The 20,329-nt window shown below is 31.3% G+C and overlaps 1 protein-coding gene across 2 annotated transcripts in view; it reads right to left on the bottom strand.

The window, feature by feature from the left end:
- The window catches only part of LOC129963103 (uncharacterized), a 166,992-nt gene that overhangs the window by 135,334 nt on the left and 11,329 nt on the right, over positions 1-20,329 (bottom strand). Inside the window, exon 1 of one of the 2 annotated variants that reach the window (XM_056077174.1) lies at positions 12,789-12,844. The exons of the other annotated variant lie outside the window; for it this stretch is intronic. The gene's annotated coding sequence lies outside the window, so the exon portion shown is untranslated. Of the gene's footprint in view, positions 1-12,788; positions 12,845-20,329 lie in introns of those variants that run through there. 2 annotated transcript variants of the gene reach the window in all.

Genomic DNA, 20,329 nt, shown 5'->3' on the forward strand with positions numbered 1-20,329 from the left:
ATAACCTTAAAAACTTAATATAACTTTAATAATAGCTTTTAATTAACATTACAATAGTCAATAAGCAAGACTAGGTTATGAATTTTTTTAAATACAAAAGAATATTTTATATCTTTAATTTTCAAATTTAAAGTATTCGAAAAAGCTTCAAAACTTTTAATGCTACTCGGATGAACATTATTTAAAACATCATTATTCGAAATTTTGTTCATTTCTGAAAAATATCTCTGGAGATACGCAGTAAAAAAAAAAAAAAGAAAAAAAAAAAAAGCGCTTTCAAAATAGCCAGATTTTTTTTATTTTTGAGGTTTGTGGGTTTGGATGGGAGCATCTAAACTTTGCAAAAGGAGTCAAGGACCATCAAAATGGAATGGGAAACAAAGCATGTCTTTCAACATTGCTTTAGACTGACGTTTTTTTCCCCTTTATTTTTAAAACGAGTGCTAACATGAAGAGAAATAAATTCTACTTCGGTTACAGTTAAGGAAATAATTTGATCTTTAATTAATGATAAAAGCGCAAAAACAAAATTCTATAAAAAGTTCAAAATTTATATAGAAAATAAATTAAACTTTATTGAATAAAATATAAAAGCCAATCCTCTTGCGCGAATAATGCAGTGGCACTAGATTCGTTTCTAGTGTCGTTTTCTAGATACGTTTATAAGTTTTGGTTTCATTAAAAAATATCTTAAAAATGATTTTAGAACAAGCAAATAAACAGCCTAATATTTTTAAGCTATAAAAGAATGAATTAGATTACGAAAATTAGCATCTGGTTTAGTTTTCATCTGCTCCAAACACTTTTATTTAATCTTGTTTTATTATCATTAATTGCAAAATTCATTATTTTAAAGAATATATCTCAAAAATACTATTTATTATTTATTTGCAATGAAGTATAAATAAAAGCATGGATTTGTATTCAGTCTTGTTTAATTGATAATAATGATATCCATAAAAAAATTAATTTTTCTTACAGCAAAAATTACCGTATTAACGACTGAAATAGAAACTTGAAAAAATGAAAATATTTATCGAATGACAAAACATTGCTGCGATTACATTTATTGGAAAAAGCTCCTATATTTTTACTTGTATATCTCATAATTATTTCGAAACAATTTGTCTAAAGCTCTATATGCGGGGTTTATCGTTATACAAAATCTATTAAATGAGAAAAAATAGCGTTTTGCAAAATCAATTTATATATTAAGAAGATATTCTTCCAAATCGAATCCCCCTCCTCTCGGAGAACACCGCAGACATGGGGATGAGAAGCTTACAGTTTGGTGGTTGATTCTCGCCGTTCTAGCAAGTATAGAAACTGTATGGGGGTGGATGCCCTTTACCAATTATGGGACGTGCCTCATGCGGGTAAGATTATACCGTGACCGGTGATGGTCCTTAGGGATCAACCTTAGTTCCCGTCAATTTCTGTCACGATATCCGGTCAGTTCAGGTTTTTCCGGGTGCCTTCGGGCGGGGCTTGGTAATCAGTATTGATTCTTCTAAATCATATGATATTTTAAACTTGAATTTAACTTAACTTTATTTAGCATTACAAGCGCCCGGATACATTTTTTTTTTGATGAACTGTATAACATTGTTTACAACAATTCATTCATCCGGTGTCTGTTCCCTTCCAACGAACGGTGGTCCAAACATATGGTGAGGAGCCTTAAAAGTTTTCATCTGGAAAATACGCACCAATACTTGGCTCTGCAAAAACCGCAGGCTAGGTGGAAATAAAGACTGCGCCTCCAGAGTTAAATGACCTACGACAGCAGATGGCAGGTATTCAAAGCTGCAGCGTATCATCCGCAGCTACCGTATCCGCATAAATATACATGAAAAAGAGGAAGCTTACTATCACGGTCCAGCTGTCCAATCACATTTTCATAACACCTACGCCCACTTTGGAACGGCAAAGTTTTATTTTGCAAAAGGTTAATTGATCGTGAAAGGTCACAAAGCTTGTACAAGCAAGAGGTTGTGGATAAGCTAACCATACAACTTTAGAGAACTAGAAAAATATTTGCATTAAAATGCCATACCGTCTTTGAAGAATAAAAACATTAAACAAGAGGTAAGCGTAAGTTATTTTTAGTAAATTGATAATAGCGAGAAAAAAAAAAACCCTGAAAAATATTTAGAGATTCTTTTCTAAAAAGTATAATAGAAAATTAAGCTATAAATTCCTTAACGTAGACGAATTTTTAGAAAATTTCTAGGAGAACATTTTTTTCTATACATCATACTGAAAAATAAATGATGAAATTGGGTCTTTTAGTGAACTAAATAAAATATTTTACAGTTTATACCTTAGTTTTAATCAAATCATTCATGATGAAACATCCTTGCAACAATGTTTCCCATTTTGGCAAGTCATTACATAAAATGTTTGCAATGATCAATGAGCCTTCTGTTTCGATCCACTGAACATTTTATTTCAGTCAGCATTTGTCCAAACACATTTTTTATGTATGCAACAGTTATTTCTCTACAAAGAGATTCCTCCTTGCTAGGGAACAAAATGGCAATCAAATTAATCCGACTGTGTTATCAGCTCCAGTTTCATGCGTAGATAAGGGGCATTTTGGCCTGGTAAAAGGGCACGCTTTCGACTTCACATCTGCAGGGAGCACGAGAATCATGCAGCGTCACTAAAGCTTCTGGGCTCTGCTAGAAACTTACACCAAACATATAATTAGTCGGCAGTCAGACAAATGGCTTACGTATTTACACACTTCAAAGAAGGGAAAAAATATTAATTTAATAAATTTTACAAGCTATTTGCACAAATATCCGACTAAAGATAAAATAATTTTTTACATTGTTAAATCCCAAAATAAGCCCCGAAAAAGTAAAATTCTTATTTTTCAAATAAAGTATATTAATCAATTTAAGAAACAAATATAAATATTTATGGTGACGAAAATGTATGTTAGGATGTGCGTAATACTGCAACTCTATTGCAGAATACAAGAGAAGGCACAGAAAGCGACATATTGAGACCATCAGACTGTGTGCTGCAAATCCTGCTCCTAAATCAGGCGAGCAGCCTCTTACAGCCTTTTTCATAAAATAAAAAATCCCAAATAATTGCTAGTCGCATTTTTTTAAACATTTTATGAAAATGTAAAAATACTAAATTTAATGCCCCTGAAATATGAAACAATGAATAACAGAATAGGCTATATTTTTGCACTGTTGCACTTATAGTTAATTCTTCACCCAAAATATTGTCACAGAATTAAATAATTATCAGTTTTTCTTAGTCTTCTAAAGATTAATTAAAAGTTATGGATTGAACAAAATAAAACTACAATTAAATTCAAATTAAGCCTTTTAATTTATTAATGCCTCTCGTATTTGATAAGAAAAAAATCTGTAATCAAAAATAACGTCCCGCTTTAAATCTACGCGAGAACACTTAAGAATGAACCTCATAATTGTAATAAAGTGCAGAGAGACAAAGCTTGAACCGACATCCTATTCTCCAAACTCCTAAGTCACACCAAACTAAAGATCAAACAATGGCAGATTTATACTCTCAGATATATTAAAATGAACATAACGATTCTACAATCAAGTATTTCTACCCTCGTGCATTAAACCGGAAAAGATTATTTGATAGAAGTTAAGTTGAAAGAGCTGGGATATACCAGATACTTTTAAAGGATGCAGAATCACAGTCAATTCGTTATTTACATTCTTTTTTTTTTTTAAGGATTTTATTTGCATACTTCATTAGATTGCCACAATTCATGCACCATAATTGGTCGGATACACACTAAAATTCCCGATTTAAAAAATTGAACTCCGATTATATCATGATGTACAGTCCCACGGGGGGGGGCACCTCGTAATTGAGGATGAGAAGCTTTCGATATGGTTATTAGTTCTCGCCACCCTGATGGGTACACGAAAAGATGAGTGTCTGGCTTCACCCATCGATGACGGGACGTAATTCCTTAGGGAAGGGTTCTACCGTGGCCGGTAATGGCCCTTAGGACTCAACCACAGTTACTGCCACTGTTGCTGTTGCGGCGGGCCAGTCATTCAAGTTTTTCCGTGTGCCTTCGGCGGGTTAGTGTAGACACTGTTGCTGTTCGAAATTTATGGCAGATAATCTCTTTAGCTCCTTGATTGATCCTTTAGATGAAAAAAATAAAAGATGCGATAAGATTGATTTCCTTCCAGTTAACATTTTTTTCCATTTAAACATAAATAATGGAATGACAAAATGCTCAAGAACGGATCCAAACACAAATATTTGTATTACTTTTTAGCTTAATCTTACTGTATCACAAAAAGGCGATTCCAAATAACTAAATAAAATAAAAAGTAATATACAACGTTTTTAAACGGACTTGTGAATATGAATTTAAAAAAATTCACAATCACAAATTTTCAGGACAATCTTTATAAAGTTAGGAACCTGTATGGCACTAGAAAAAAAAATTCTTTAATACTTTTTATAGTTCGTTTTAAATACGCGGTGTATTAAAAAAAAAAAAAAGAATTATTGTCTGCTTTTTATTCTTCACCTAACAGACAGACGGAAAAAAAGCGAGTTCATAAAAATGTGTTGGTAGTAATAAAGAAATGATGACAGCGAAAAAAAAAAATTGTTAAATACGACAGACAAAACATTTTAAATGTAACTTCACTCCACGCTCTTCAAAGTGCGAGAAAGGGAGTGAAAAAAGCAGGTTCTGGCAACGTTGCAAAAGAAATAAGGTGGGTAGGGTAATGAAAGCGTTCGGGATCTCCAACTTTCCATTTTCTAAATATAATGACAGACAACCCTTTTCCTAACTCTATCGGAACATCTCGTCTTCTGGGAAGAAAAGAAGCCTTTGAGAATTCTTAAAAACATACACGAAGGTTTCTGTTCGGATTCTTTTTATCCGTAGAAACTATCACAGTTTAGGATTTGCTTTTATTAGATCTGAAAGATGGACTAAATAATGTCTATTTCAAAGTAAAAAAGACTTTTACTATAAAACAAGTGAATAATTTATTGAAACGATAAAACTTGCCAAAGCCTGAACATATATTGCCTCTTCTTACAGAAGACTATAAAATATATACTTGGTTCAAGGTATTTAAACTTGGGCTATAGGTTTTTAACTTGGTTCCATTTCAACATCTACACACTAAAGGAAACCTCGAATTAAAAAAAAAAAATCCATACATTTATTAAACTATTAAGAATTTTTTTAAATTATGCCTTTTTTATACTCAATTTAATCGATTTCCGGAAGCTTGAAGTTATTGTGCAAGCATTTGTATATACAAAACGCATCAAGAACAGAAATTCAAAAATACGAATAAATTTTTGTTTGACACTCACACTAACCTATCCTACACGATTGTCTGTAGTGGATCAATTTGGGAAATCAAAGGCAAAAACATAATCTATCTCCGCATCGCCTAAAACAAGAGCTTCAGTTGATTATATAATATAATTATATAATCAACTGATTACAAATAGTTCCACTTAATGTCAAAAGAATACAAAAAATTCTTGTAAATCTCCAAGGGCAAATAATTAAAAGACCAGCTATAAAAAAATGTTATATCAACCAAAAAACAATGCTCAATAAATAATTTTTAAAAGAAATGTCTATAATTGTTATATCAAAAGCGCTACGGAGGCAATTTTAGACAGAGCACAACTAAAAAAAACATACAACAATAAAAATCCTAAAATGGTTTGAAAATATACAGAACTGTTAAAAAAACCCTATAGAACAATAAAAACGATCGGTCATTTGACAATCTAATTACCGATGACCAATTATAATAAACAACCCACCCACCAGCAGGACACAAGAGGAGGCACACAAACATTTTTAATAAAGGGATTAACTGAATGGACTTACAAATTTTTATTTTTACATTAGAAAGGTTGGGTGTAAAATTTATAATATAAAACAAAATTTGTAAAATATATTAAAAGTAAGCATAAAATATAAATTATCTCATCTACGATATAGTAAAATTGGTTTCATATAAAATAAATATAAAAAGGCAGCGGACCTTTTAAAAGACGGATGTCTAAATAGAACGAGATAGATGTCTAAAAGTATAAAACAATTTAAAAAAATAAACAGCTTCATCGCAGACGGCATCCAATAAGCCAGCCGCTATAAGAAGTCAATTCCACACCGGCGCAGCCGGTCATGAGGACAAATGTATTTGAAGCGAGACTTATTTCCTAATCTTAAGTTGAGGAAGAACCATAATTAGGTCCATTTTTTGAGTTTCGTTATTACATTTTCATCTTCAGAAAAAAGTAATTATGAGAAATAATATGTTAGGTGGAAAAAATTTTGGAACTCGTATTTAGAATCAGAGGGAATATCGATATGCAGAAAGAGAGCATTGATACGCAGAGAAAGAGCTAAAATCTTACAACGCACTTTCACTTACAGTAGTTTAGAATCTCTTGGTGCCCCCAAATGCAAAATATCTCATTTCAAATGAATTCTTGAACCATTTGGATCTTAAATCTTATGCTTCTTTAGCAGATTTTTTTCCCTTCATCAGTATCAAACCAACCATAAGGAGAACAATACAGAGAATGAAGGCAAAAAACAGAGAGAGGGGGTGGGGAGAGGAATAGTTATATAGCTTCAGAAAAGAATTTGCCGATACAACGTTTCGGCTCTGTTGGAAAATAATAGAAAGTGCAAATGAAAAATTAAAATAAAGCCAGAGTTCGAATGGCATTTTCTTTTTTATCGTAGACAATTAGAAATTATATACTAGCCGCCTTTGGTGACCAGTTGGTTCACTAGAAATAATTTCCTCTAAAATTTTCGATTAAATATTTATGAACCTTGGTATCTTGATAGCTGCCTCAGCAAAATATTTTTAGCTTCAAATTTCAATATTCACATAATTCATATTATTATAGAAGCTTACGGTATTTTGTTCGTTACACATCTTTTTAATTTGCTGTCATCTGCCGTAAAATTTAAATTTGAAATGGAAAAGATAAAACTTTAATAAATACGAAAACTTTTTTTCCCCGAAACCAAAAATTTTTTAAAAATATGACTACAGAAAAATGAATTCCTTAGCATTGCAATCTTATGTATTCTACAAATACTTTTTTATAATTTATGCAATATTTCAAAGAATTCCACAAAAATGTCTCTGATTCATCATAACATTCAATTTTACTTTTCAAAAAGATTTAAATGCAGTAAATAATGTTTTATTTCAATCAATAAATATACTTCTGAAAATAATTATACAGTCTAACTTTTATATAGTCCTTCGAACCGATAAATCATATTTAGTAAAAGTATCCTTTCAATCTTTTGCGATCAAGCCAAACCGAGTTATAAAGCTTTGAATATCGTTATTTCAAGAAATCAACAATTACATTACCTTTGGCAATCAGCCTTGGGGAAAGTGCAAGTCGATGAAGAGGTCTAAAATCTCGCGTTTTTATGGAACAGAACATTCAAATTTTCATAATTCAATGTTTTAATTGCAAAAGAATTGAACTTTTTCTTTAAAACATAAGTCTCAGGAATATTTTATTAAATATGACTCGCACAATAGAATAAAAATGTAATATTCGTAATTCATTAGAGCATTTGTTGACTGACATAAAAAATAATTGCTTCATTTAGACCATTTTGTTAGCACATTATGGGTATTATTAAAAGATCACAAAATAGCTTTTGGGCCCTGATTAGAAAGAACACATATTGCCCATCCTGTACATATTAAATCACATTTGTCATAAATAAAATTGATTTATTGAATTAATAATATAAATATTGAAGAGACAACAAAATTTTCTTGTATTTATTTTTTAGAAAATATCTTTCATATTTATTTTATTTCATTTCATTTCATACAGACACATGCTAAAAATTATACTTTTCTAGATTTAATTTCCAGTAACAGTTAACTTATTTTCTAATTTGAGCATTTATCATTGTAATGGCAGCACATTGATAAAAGCTCATTTTTTCCCCCATTCACGTGCAGGTTAAATTATATTTTTATTTTGTGCGAAATAAATTGTTGAAAAATATACTTAAAATATTCTTAAAAAATTCATTGAAAATAGAAAATTAATTTGTAAGTTAAAACATTAGTATCATTAAAAAATAATTTTTTGAGCTTGATGTAAAAACCATATTTGTGCGATAATATTTTCGGAAGTTATCGCGAAAAAAATGCCGAAATTTCACTTAATTTTAATTAATTAAAATTCTAATTAAAAATTCAAAAAATCGCACCGAAGTGTACATTTTCGACATTTAAGGTATATATATGCCAAATTTGGTAATTGCAGGTCAAACGGCCAACGCCAACACACATTCATCTTTATAATAAGTAGAGAATGTATATATGTATTATCCGAATTCTTCTGCGGCATTGCCAGTAACTGTAATTATTCCTGCTCCCTTTCTCATTTGCAACCATTTCATATATACACTAGAAATTATTCAATTATTCTAAAGCATACTCTTTTGTCTGGACACACAACATAAAATATAAATTGACAAACTAACTTTTAAAGCAAGGATCATAGTGTTACTGCTCGAGTAACTTAAACACAACTGAACCAAAAGAAAACTAAACTCTAGACAGAGATATGAATTCAACCACCTGTCTATTGAATGCCCTTAGATAGGAAAACCGTTAATCGAGACAGGAAAAAAAATTAAAAGAAAGCATAAATTATGACATACTGTTGCAAAATTCCGAGTCACAAAATCTTATTCCAAGTATAATTAAACGGTTCAATGTCATTCGACATAATTTACGGCTGGAGCGAACCATAAAAACGTCCCGATTGGACCCCAACTACTTTATCTCTACTTTGATATTCTGGGAACAATTGGGTATTGAAGAAGGAAGTTAAAGGGGTGATTTCGTGAGAACAGAAATATTTAAGAAATACAAACTGAATCAAACGCGATATCACTCAAGCAATCAAGATTCATTTGGAAAAAATAAATTTAAATGAAACTGATGAAAACACTATTTGAAATAATTTTTGCTAACATGCTGTTTATTCCCGATTTTTTTTTTTTTTTTTTCCCTGCGTCGCAAAGAAATTAATCAAAGCAAAAAGCAAGAGTTATCTACACTGATAATAAAAGTGTGCGTGTTGGCACTCTACAGAACAGACCGTTTCACTAAGAGCTGCCAAATTTGGCACAAACATACTTTGGAAAGTACAATGCGCACCTCGGAAAAAATTTTGTTCCTCAAATTAAATTAATTAAAAATTAAGTGAGATTTTGGCGCGATAACTTCCAAAAATATTATTACACAAAACTTATTTTTAAATCATTAAAAAAAAATTTAAATTATCTTTTTAATACAATACAAATTTTTTCTGAAATATAGCAATTTTTTTAAAAAAACATGTTGATTTTGAACATTAAAATTCAAACCTGTTTTCATTTTTCCGTCAGCTATTTACTCGTGTGATTTTTTTCTCCATTATTATAAACTAAGGAAAAGGGTTTCTGTTTAGCACCTGTGTAGTGTATAAGCAAATGAAATTGTAATACTGTGCGATAGTTAGGTTTTTAATAACACGATGATGTCATGAGACTTAACAATATTAGGATGGTCCATGTACATAAAAAGCATATCAAACTAACGAGGGCCTTGATGTCTCACAATTTAATGCTTAAAAACATTTGCTAGGAGAAATCATGAAAGTTAAGCTATGCATAGGACATTTAATTAGAAAAATCACAAACAATATTTTGAACGAGCAAACTGGTCGCCAAGGGCAACTAGTTATTAATAATCTACTGAGAAAGGATCGATTTAATAATGTTTATGGTTAAAAAACACCCTCTAGACTTAAATAAAAAGCGTATAGTATGCAAAATATAATCATGTCAGAAAGTAGCTAACAAATATAAATACATTATTATCAAAAACTCTTTTTTAGAGGAGATGTCAGGCATTTGCACAATGTTAATTTCGGAATTTACAGTAATTATTTATTCTGCAAAAAAAAAAAAAAAAATCACAGAGACTATGTAAAGTTTAGTTGATTTGATGCATTGTAATATAAATGGTAAACCTTATATTACAATGCATCAACCGTAAATTACAATGTTATAGAAATGTTATATTATAATGCATATAATGGGTAAACCGTTTAATTACATATAATATAATGCATTGTAATATAACGGGAAGACTGTTTAATATTAAAAAGTATCTTTTTATAGTCTATTATTACGCGTTGCTCAGAATTTAAATACTTTCATGTTTAATACTTTTAACGCTAAAAATTAATTTTGCATATATCAATTTAATACATACAATTCTTTTATTATACCACACCACTTGATTTATTGCCCTTCGGTCTGGACACCTTGGCTCTCAAAAAGATAAGATTATATATAATAAAGGTTTCTTTCTATAAGTACTTTCAACCACTGTTAGGTAATTACTTTAAATCAATAAAAACATTCGGAAGATATGAAACAAATTTCAAAAAATAATTATAGAGCAGATCAACATCTTACTACTACCATTTCAAAATCGTCTGCATTAAATTTTAAAAGAATTAATAAAAATTGAAGAAAAAATTGCACAGAAAAGAATTTAGTATCACAGGAAAGACAATTTTGTGAATTAGAAAATTAATTGAATATTTAATAAACTCTTGAGTTTTGAAAAGAAAAATTGATAATATTCTTTCTCTTGTCCTACAGAACAAATGTGCAAAGTTTAGTTAAAAAGGCCCCAGTTATTTAGAAGGATATGTGGAAGATAAATTTTATATTACATACAAACATAGCAACAGGAACTTTTATTTACATTAAGACATTTAGAGTGTCAATTTTTTTTTAAGAATATCTACATAAAAAAAAGACTCGTAAAAATTACCAGAAAATAAATTTCATATTATCCTGAAGATGGTATTATTTAGGCGTTTATTTAACCAATTTCATCAAGATCCCGCAACCAAACGGGACGATTTGATATAATTACTATTTGAATGATATATTAACCAGTGAACATTTTCGAAATTGAAATATGGTTAGCGATGCGATTCAAAAGAATTAAAGACAAGAAAGCGATGAGCTACCAAATAGAGATCACTTGCACAGACTGTCTGCGCGAATGGCGATTTTTATTTCTCAAGTCCTGAATGCCTACAACACGCCGCTCGCCGCATTTCTTCCGATTAACTACATGATAAAACGGTGTAATACGATGATAATTACCCAGTTATTTAATGCATTCATTATATTTACAATGCGACGACGGCAGTTTGAGTGTGTTCATACCTTAAGATAAAATCGACACCACTTTCTAGTCGGATCGTGAGCATTGTCCTCGAGGAAACGATATCAAGGTTGAACTTCTCATTCTTCACTAAGAGATCATAAAGACGACGTGACAATTAGCGTTTCTGCTATTTATACTCAGTTAATTAATCGAGAAAGGCGATTCCTCATACAACGGCACATTGATCGCCGCTTCAAACAAATCACTTCGGAGCAGAATGGAATAAGCTCATTCTCACTATCAGATGCAAGGAACAGTGACAATTAGAACATGCATTGCTCCGAGCGACACCTCCGTCATTAGAAAGCAGAATCACAGAAATTGTACGAGTCAAATGCGAAGCGTTGTACAATATTCATAAAACTGCATTATTATTTCTTCTGATCTCGTTTCGTATCTGATGGACAGTTTGATGGAATACTAGATAATGCAAAGAAATTGCTATTTCATGCAATTTACAATCACCACGACTTTAACTGGAAGATATTTCTCTCCCACTAACAATATCTTAGATCTTATTATCACAGATTAACGAAAGTTGTGGTAGAAAAACCTTAAGCACAATGGCAGAATGCTTAAGAAATAAAATAAATTATTTGCACTATACTTTAAATGTAAATATATAGTAATATTCAAAATAAACAATAAAGGCTCGAAATAACTTCACGAATATTTAAATCGAAGCTAATCATTAAAAATGGATCGAAATAGTGACCTATTAAATGAAAAAAAAAATGGATTTTTCAAATACAAAATTAAAAAAAAAAAAATGTCAAAAGGAAACAAAACTATTTCCAGAGGGGAAAATATAATGAATCCGCATGATAAAAATTCCAGACCTTATTCATCTTAGTTACAATCCAGAATAAAAAGCTTAAATAAAACGTGATGTTTATGATCCCAAAACTAATTTTTATTCATGCTTAGCTTTATTCGTACACAAAAAATGAACTCGTCTAAGTTGCAATTTCGTATCGGTGGGGATATTTTTAAACTTCAGATTTATAGGTGGCGCTGCGTAATTCTATATTGATTTTTGACTGCTCACGCATTTAGAGGAAATATGCAAATGGTTTAATGGAAGAACCCATTGAGTATCAAAACGAAATGGAATGAAAAATTAGAAAAATCTGGAAAGATATACCAAGACTGGGAAATTGGAAGATTTCAGTGAAATGTTTGGCTTCTTTCTATAATAGGTTCATAAATCAAACATTAACAGCCACGTAAAACGTAACTGCGCATGTCAAGTCACTCCATATACGCTGTGCTATAACGTCATATCTTTCTTCAGCCGGCAAAACATGCAATAGATTCTAGTATTAAATTGTCGTGGCGCATTTGGCAAATATCAAGAGAGCATAAAACGGTTCTTCGTTCCCAAGAGGAAAGGTTTTGTTCACATCAAGTAATTAATCCTTTGGATCAAACTTGCAGTTCCCAGAAGAGAAGGATATTTCAGAGAAATTTGCTACTTACACACTGCAGCGGAGGGATGACTGGACGGGTGCCAGGCAGGAAAGTGTTATGGTGTCCCGTTGTCACAATGCTGCCATTCGAAAGGAGGGGGATGAGGGGGAATCGAAAAACACGATAATTATATGCTTGGCACATCTCAACTTTCACAGCGTGGGAGGTGCCGTCAAAGAGAGGTTTTGATGAATGAAATTAAAAATGTTTAAATGGGGCGCTGGTAGAGAGGGATTTTTTTTATAAACTACATTTTTCCCAGTCTACTTTTGATATCACAGTTTGCATGAATCATGGGAAAATTAAGCAAAAATAGTGAAATTCGAGCATTATTTACATAGTAACTTTTTACCCTTTATTTTCAACTGATTAACGAGATAAATAATAGAAAGTGAAATCCCACGAGAACAAAATTGTATACTCAACAAACAGATAGATAGGGAATCTTCATTATCTTGAATTTCATAAAAAAAAAATTCAAGATATTTATAAAAGAAACAGTTGTTCCCCACTCTGACGTCATATCTGAGTTTTAAAAAAAATCCAAAATTTCTTGATGCGAAACGAGATGATTTCCGTATCATTGTAATTAAATCGCTTTTCGCTTCACTTTTATAATTATATAAGCCGATACAAGACCAAATTAATAAGAGTCGAAAATTTATAAATGCCGCTTTTCACATATATTTCTTCCTCCATATAATATTCCGTCCAGTACTCGAAAAATTGTTGAAAATCAATCTGAAAATAAAGGATATTTAATTTATTTTTTTTAAATCGTATAATAGTTTCCATAGCTCAGATTATTTGCTTTTTAAAAGAAAGAGTGAAGATGAATTCCCACAATAACCCTATTTCTATAAATTAGTCTAAGATTACATCAAATTATTTACCAGATAAAAAAATGAAAATCACATAAAAAGGCACACAAACAGCAGTTACATCTTGCTGTACTGAACTATATCATATGACCGACAATCACCATATATTTCTACAAAATTTTGTAAATAACGGGAAATTACGCATTCGGTTTTTTAAATAGCTCTCGTCTTCCAGTAGGATTGTTCTTGTGGTACACAAAGTGCGCATCTTGTATTTGCTGCTCGAAGTAATCGCTCATTTTCTCTAGTCGCATTACAAATTTAAAGTGTTGCTTTCTTATTTGTTCCTAAAGTTTGTCCCATACATTTAATATCGTTTTCCACTCGTCTCCAATAGCCATACTAGAAAATAAATTTCATGAAAATTTTATGAATCAAATATATCTTATTGCAATTTTATTTAAAAGCTGGTTCACAAATTTGAAAGTCAATGTCGGAAAAACTAGCAGATGTAAAAGAATTTTCCATTGACTTTTTGCAGTTCAGGCTTCTAATAGCTCTAAATTGTTAGAAAACTTGAGAACGTTTTAGTACAATTATCGTTTTCTGCTGCATTTTAAAAACTAAAATCAAAAATGCAAGATCATATAGAACAATGATTAGTTACAAATCAAATGGGTCCCACCAGAATGGGGACACCTCAAAAATTGGGGATTTGAAGTTTTCGGCATGGTGGTGGGTTCCCGCCACCCATCATCCATGGATATAAAAACAGTATGAGGTCAAGCGACTCCTACCGACGGAACGTTTCTTCTATGGGAAGGATTGTACCGTAACCAGTGATGCTACAGTACAATCGTTAGAATTCAGCTACAATTCTCACCTACGCTGTTGCAGAGTTCCGATCATTCAATTTTAACCCATGCCGAGTGGCTCAAGTATGCTTACCCTACAAAGTGAATGGTCCGTATGAACTGACATCTGCCCCAAATCCCCCCTCCCCCCTGAAGTAATCAAATGTTAAAGCTTTTTTTTTAAAGAGACCTTAAAAATAAAGAAATTTGATGTTAATGTTCTCCTTTAAGCCGATGCATTTATAAACGAAACTCGTCTTCATAACATATCTCACTAAACTCACAAATTACGCCTTAATTTCTTCACAGGAAATGTACTGGAATAAGAATTTATGCTTAGATATATCCAGAAGCTTTTAAAAATAGCATTTTTTTTTGCTTGCCAACTAAAACAGTTAAAACTCACTTTCATAGCAAAACTTATTTTATTGTTGTTTCCAACGCAAACTGCATAATTCAAACTATTTTTTCCTCTCTCTTTCGAGGCTTTGATATTCAGTTACATGCAATATAGGGGGGGGGGGAGACTTAAATAGTTTACATTTTAATTTTTTCTCGTTTGAAATAGAAATTGCACTTTAAGAAATGTCTCATAATTAGAGGAAAAAAGGAGTAAAAATTCAATAAAATTCCTTTTTTTATAAGGAACAAAGAAAAGTCTTTCCATCACAATTGTTTTCATATCTTTCCATTCACAAAATCATCTCATCCAACTGCAAATGAGCTGCAGAATTCTAGTTCAAATGATAGGAAATCAAGCATCGCAGATGAAAGGGATGAGGCAAAGGATTAGGGGGTGGAAAAACTACGAGGATTTTACTAATGACAAACAATATTATCAACGGAAGAAAATGCATGAGTCAGATATTCAATGAATTATTATTTTTTTTTATTATTATTATTTCAGACAGTTGTCAGATAACTAGGAAACAAACAGTACTCGGAAGATACAATTTTATAAATGTTTTTTAGCGTTCCTTAAAACAAACTACATTTTAATAGTGCTGAGAAGATTTGATGTCAGTTAAACTTGATCCATCCTCAATTAATTAAAATCAAAATAAATTTTTTTCCCCGTCTGACGAAACTGACTGAAAAGCGACATAACAAAAGGAGAGCACTTTTTTCGAGACTATTTCTACCAAGGAGTGTAAACTTTTGAGATTAATCTCCATGTTGAATCATTTCTCCGGAATTAATTTTTAATTTTTCGTACAATAGTTGTTAAATTCATTATAATAGCTCATTCTGGATATAAAAAGTTGCAAACACTTTTACCATCAGGTATCTTTAGACACTCTCAAGATTTTATAATTGTCTCTAATAATTTTATAACAGTATCTAATGTGTCAGAACAAACACATTAAAAACAGACCATAGCAGCAAGTAATTCTTATGAAGAAACTCGGATTCAATGTTTACAAAATGTGAGTACAAATGTGTGCAATAAGCTTGTTATGCTTATTGCACAATGTTTGGATTATCTGCAATTCTAATGCAGACTGATTTTACAAATTGATTGGTCAAATAATCTTTCTTCTTCATTTCGCTGTAAACCACTTAATAACATTTACTAGTTGTAACAGCCGACAGGTTTCGAAAAAGATATGTATAGTGCTAAAATAAAAAATTACTGAATGCCTTTTTATGCACATTACGAATCAAAGTTAAGCTATAAATACAGTGTTTATAATGTGTTTACTATTCCTTGATTATAAACATTTTTTCAAAAATTGTTACAACTTTTCTTAGTCTCCCCTATTTGTAAGACTAGGAAAATGTTTCCTTTTCGTTTTTATATCATGAAAGTTAGTTAACATTCTAACACTGAATTTTCGTTTATCTTGCAGCTAGCTACTCATAAGATTTCTGAACGTCTCATTTTTATTCAGACCGAGGAAAACAAAATTCTGTACTTTCTTAATCCTACATTTACATCTATAGCGTTTTAATCCTTTTCGTTTTCCTCCATTATTAATCTTACTTCCTCTATTCCTAACTGGTTCGCAACGCTAAACAAATAAAATACAAATTTGCGCGGAAAATAAAGAAATTGATCTTCGAAATCCTTACTTTAATAAATAGGCAAGAATATTATTTAAAAAAGAAGTATTTTGATATCATTAGCGAATGAAAAAAAACTACAGCTACGCAGTTATTGCATTCAATGGTAGGAAAAAAATAAACGTAATTTAAAACCTAATATTTACGTCAGATTTCACTACAAACCCGAAGGTGTACAAACAATCGTAGAGAAAAACTGGGTGATAAAGTTGACCGTACTTGACATATTTACGTGATTGAAAAATTCCTTCAAATAACAAGTGGAAAATGTGCTCTTATTTACAAAAATATCAATAATTCCAGATCTCTAATAAGAGAAATTTAGAGTTACATGGTCTTTGAAATATGACACTTATTTACATTTAAATTGTTTGTTATGGGCAATTGAAGAAAAGTTAGGAGAAATAAATATTAGAATTCTATCTTACGCTTTCTTGAGAATTTAGATAATAAATATGAAAGTTTTTACATATTGATCTTTAACGCAATTAAAAACTTAACGTAATCAATGTTTTTTTTAAAAAATAATACTTGGATTAAATGTTGTTGCGAATCAATCGAATAAAATTTAAGCTATTATCTCCTTTCTCGTAATTATGATTTTTTTAAATTAAATTCTGTAAGTGGAATGAAATTAGAAAAACAAAAGTTAAGAAACATTTATGAGGAAAACAATCAAGAGTTCTTGAAACACTTTCAAACAATGTGAACTTAAAAAATAAGCCTTGAAACTACTTCCCATCCCCATTTACATTCCCAATGGAACTTTGCCATCATTCTAAGCACGAGTTCTACGGCTTCAGTGGAAACGAATTATATAAAACAGATCAAATGATTTTCTCAAATAGAGTAAGAAATCATGTGAAAAGTCTAAAAAAAAAAATGCAGTTCGATGAAAATGTCACACGAGCTATTTTTTAAACTAAATATATAACCATAAAGGGGTATTTTATAGAATTGTATATAAATTAAACAAAATACATGTAAATAGGATAAAAATAACATAATATGGATTACCAGAATTTTAACGTCCTCCCATAAATATGTAAAATAAAGCACCAGTCGCTATACTGATTACGTTTGAACTATCAGTATAGCGACTGATAGTTCGTTTCAGTGTTTAGAGTAAAAGAATATTTTATTAACGCAATGAATACTTATTTTGTAATAATATACTATACTATATGAGAGCTGTACAGTGAAGTTTAGAATAGCTTTAAATAATTTAGAATATATTAACTTCCCGTTTTAAAGCAACACTAGGGCTGTTTTGGGCGATGCACGGAATTTTGAACCACGGTCAGATGATGAGGATGACACCTGATCTGGCAGCCCCCCCTCCAAACTTCTACACCACACCAGCGGGAGGACGTTTGGCCCCGACAGATTTAACGTACACCAGACCCGCTAACACGACGGTTCTTCGGTGGAATAGGGTCTCGAACCTGAAATCCTCCGGTTCCGAAGTCGAGATCTTATCAGGCCATTGCAGCCCTGCTGTATTGTGAAGGTATAATATTTGAATTACAGTGTTTCTTTATGCAAGGAAGCAGATCTGGTACAAAGAGACGCTTATTTACAGTATCCAATGTCATGAATTTTCGAACATGTGATGACGCCGTCATTTACGATCGAATTCTTTTTTTGCTGGAAATTTCAGCTAGGATTGGACGCAAATAAAGCATAGTTCAAAACTTCCTTAATTAAAATATCTTATTAATGCTTCACACAGACACAATGCAAAATTATTCAAAACATTCTTACATACATAATACTGACATAAAAAATATATATTTTAACATATTTCGTTAAAGTACTTTTTGTACTTTTTCTTTAAAGTACACGACGGTTTTTCGGTGGAATCGGATATCTCGGATATAACTATACAGATTAACTAACGAAAATTATGGCTTCGAGCACATAGTCAGGGAGCTTGAACAAAAAAATACATTACTTGTACCTTTAGACGTAAATGTGCATTTCCAAACAGAGAAACTTTCTTTACCTGCAGTGTCCACGGACACTCAGATCACTAAAGCCGGTTTGAAATAAACAAATAAATGTAATGCCAAATATAAAATTTTAAAAAAATGCTGAAGAGGAATACAAGAAATGATCTCCAACTTAAATAAAAATATTATGAACCAACAGAGCAGACAACATTTTATTAATTTTCTTTTATGAGGGATTGTAGAAAAAGTTAATGATATGAGAAGTTATCACTAATTAGCTTTTATTCACTTGGCTCTTCATCGAGAAATTCTCTCTCTCTCGCTAGCTTTTGTTACCTCGCAGTGGGGTAATAACACATAACGTTCACACTTAATGGACAGGAAATTATCTACCAATGATCTACCAACAGAAAAAAATTGCATTGCCAAATACAAAATTAAAAAAAATTGTTGAATAGAAAGAATGAAATAACGTCCATTAATTCAGAAGGTAATGAAAATTGCAGAACTCATCTCACTGACCCTTCTTACAATCCAGCTTTAAAAAATATAAAGAAATCGTGAAGTTTATGATCCCAAATCTAACTATTATTGATGCTAGTTTTATTCGCGCACACACACACACACACACACACACACACACACACACACACACACACAAAAAAAAAAAAAAAAAAAAAAAAGTTGTTTCGCCTAAATAGAAACTGGGACTTCGCATCGGAGAGGTCCATTTTCCCCGCCAGCATAACTAACTGAATAATTCTATATATTAATGATTCGGTCAAAAAGTAAATAATTCTTGCAAAATGCCCATTTTGGAGACGGTTCTAATTCGAGAACATTCATTTATTGGCGCTTGCGAGACATGTGCAAATATTTTTTTCAATTTTAAAATTGGAAAGCAAGAGTCGGGTGAAATCTTAAAGACTTCAAATGCCCGTTATGTTCCTATCAGGAAAGGAAAAGAAATCGGCACTTTTCAAAAGAGGTTGCCACCTAGTGATTAAAAAACGAGAATTCAAAGGATAACTAAATAACAAAGGGTAACTAACAAAATTTTACAGTAAACAATTAGAGTGAAATGATTGCTTTATTTTGTCCATTTGTTTTGTCTTTTTCTTCCATGAGACCTACAATTTAAAAGTAGAGACAACTGTCGTTTTCAAAGCATTGTTATTTAAGATTACATTTCTCAAAATTAAGAAGAGGGAAGATAAAAACTTCAAAACAAACCATACAGATTTCCACTCTAAATATTAAAAAAATATATATATAGTGAGAACATTTTAAATATGAGATAGGAACCTAAAAATTCCAGCTGCATCAATTGGCCCCAGCAACTCGAAACAGTCGCCCGGCACACACACAACTTCGATTAATCTTTCCCCTAAATGAGTACCTTTGTTTCACTTTTTTTATTATTATGTTTTTTACTTCCACTATCAACCATGCGGGATTTCCACTATCAGTACAGGTGCCGCGTGTTACTTTTATCTCCCAAACACAATGCAATCGGGGAATAAAATTCAATGGCTGCAAAGGTAGGGCATAATGATGAGAACTTAAAGGGGAAAAAATCAGTTATTTCTGAAGTGCATTGTCAGGAAGAGAACGAACAAACGAAGAAAAATATTGAGAAAAAATATTCTATGTTGATAAAGGATATTTATCTAAATATTTAAAGGATAAAATTTTATACATTCATGTAAATTTCAGGGAACAACTGCTAAAATAAAAAAGGCAATCTTTGAAGATAAGGAACTTGCTGCAGGTGTCACAGATTAAACATATCGTCAGCAGCAGCTAAAAGCAACCAAAATAAAACGAGTAAATGCAAGTTTTTTTTCCCCGTGTGTGTG

This window comes from Argiope bruennichi, chromosome 3, assembly GCF_947563725.1.
Source record: "Argiope bruennichi chromosome 3, qqArgBrue1.1, whole genome shotgun sequence".
Taxonomy (NCBI): Eukaryota; Metazoa; Arthropoda; class Arachnida; order Araneae; family Araneidae; genus Argiope; species Argiope bruennichi.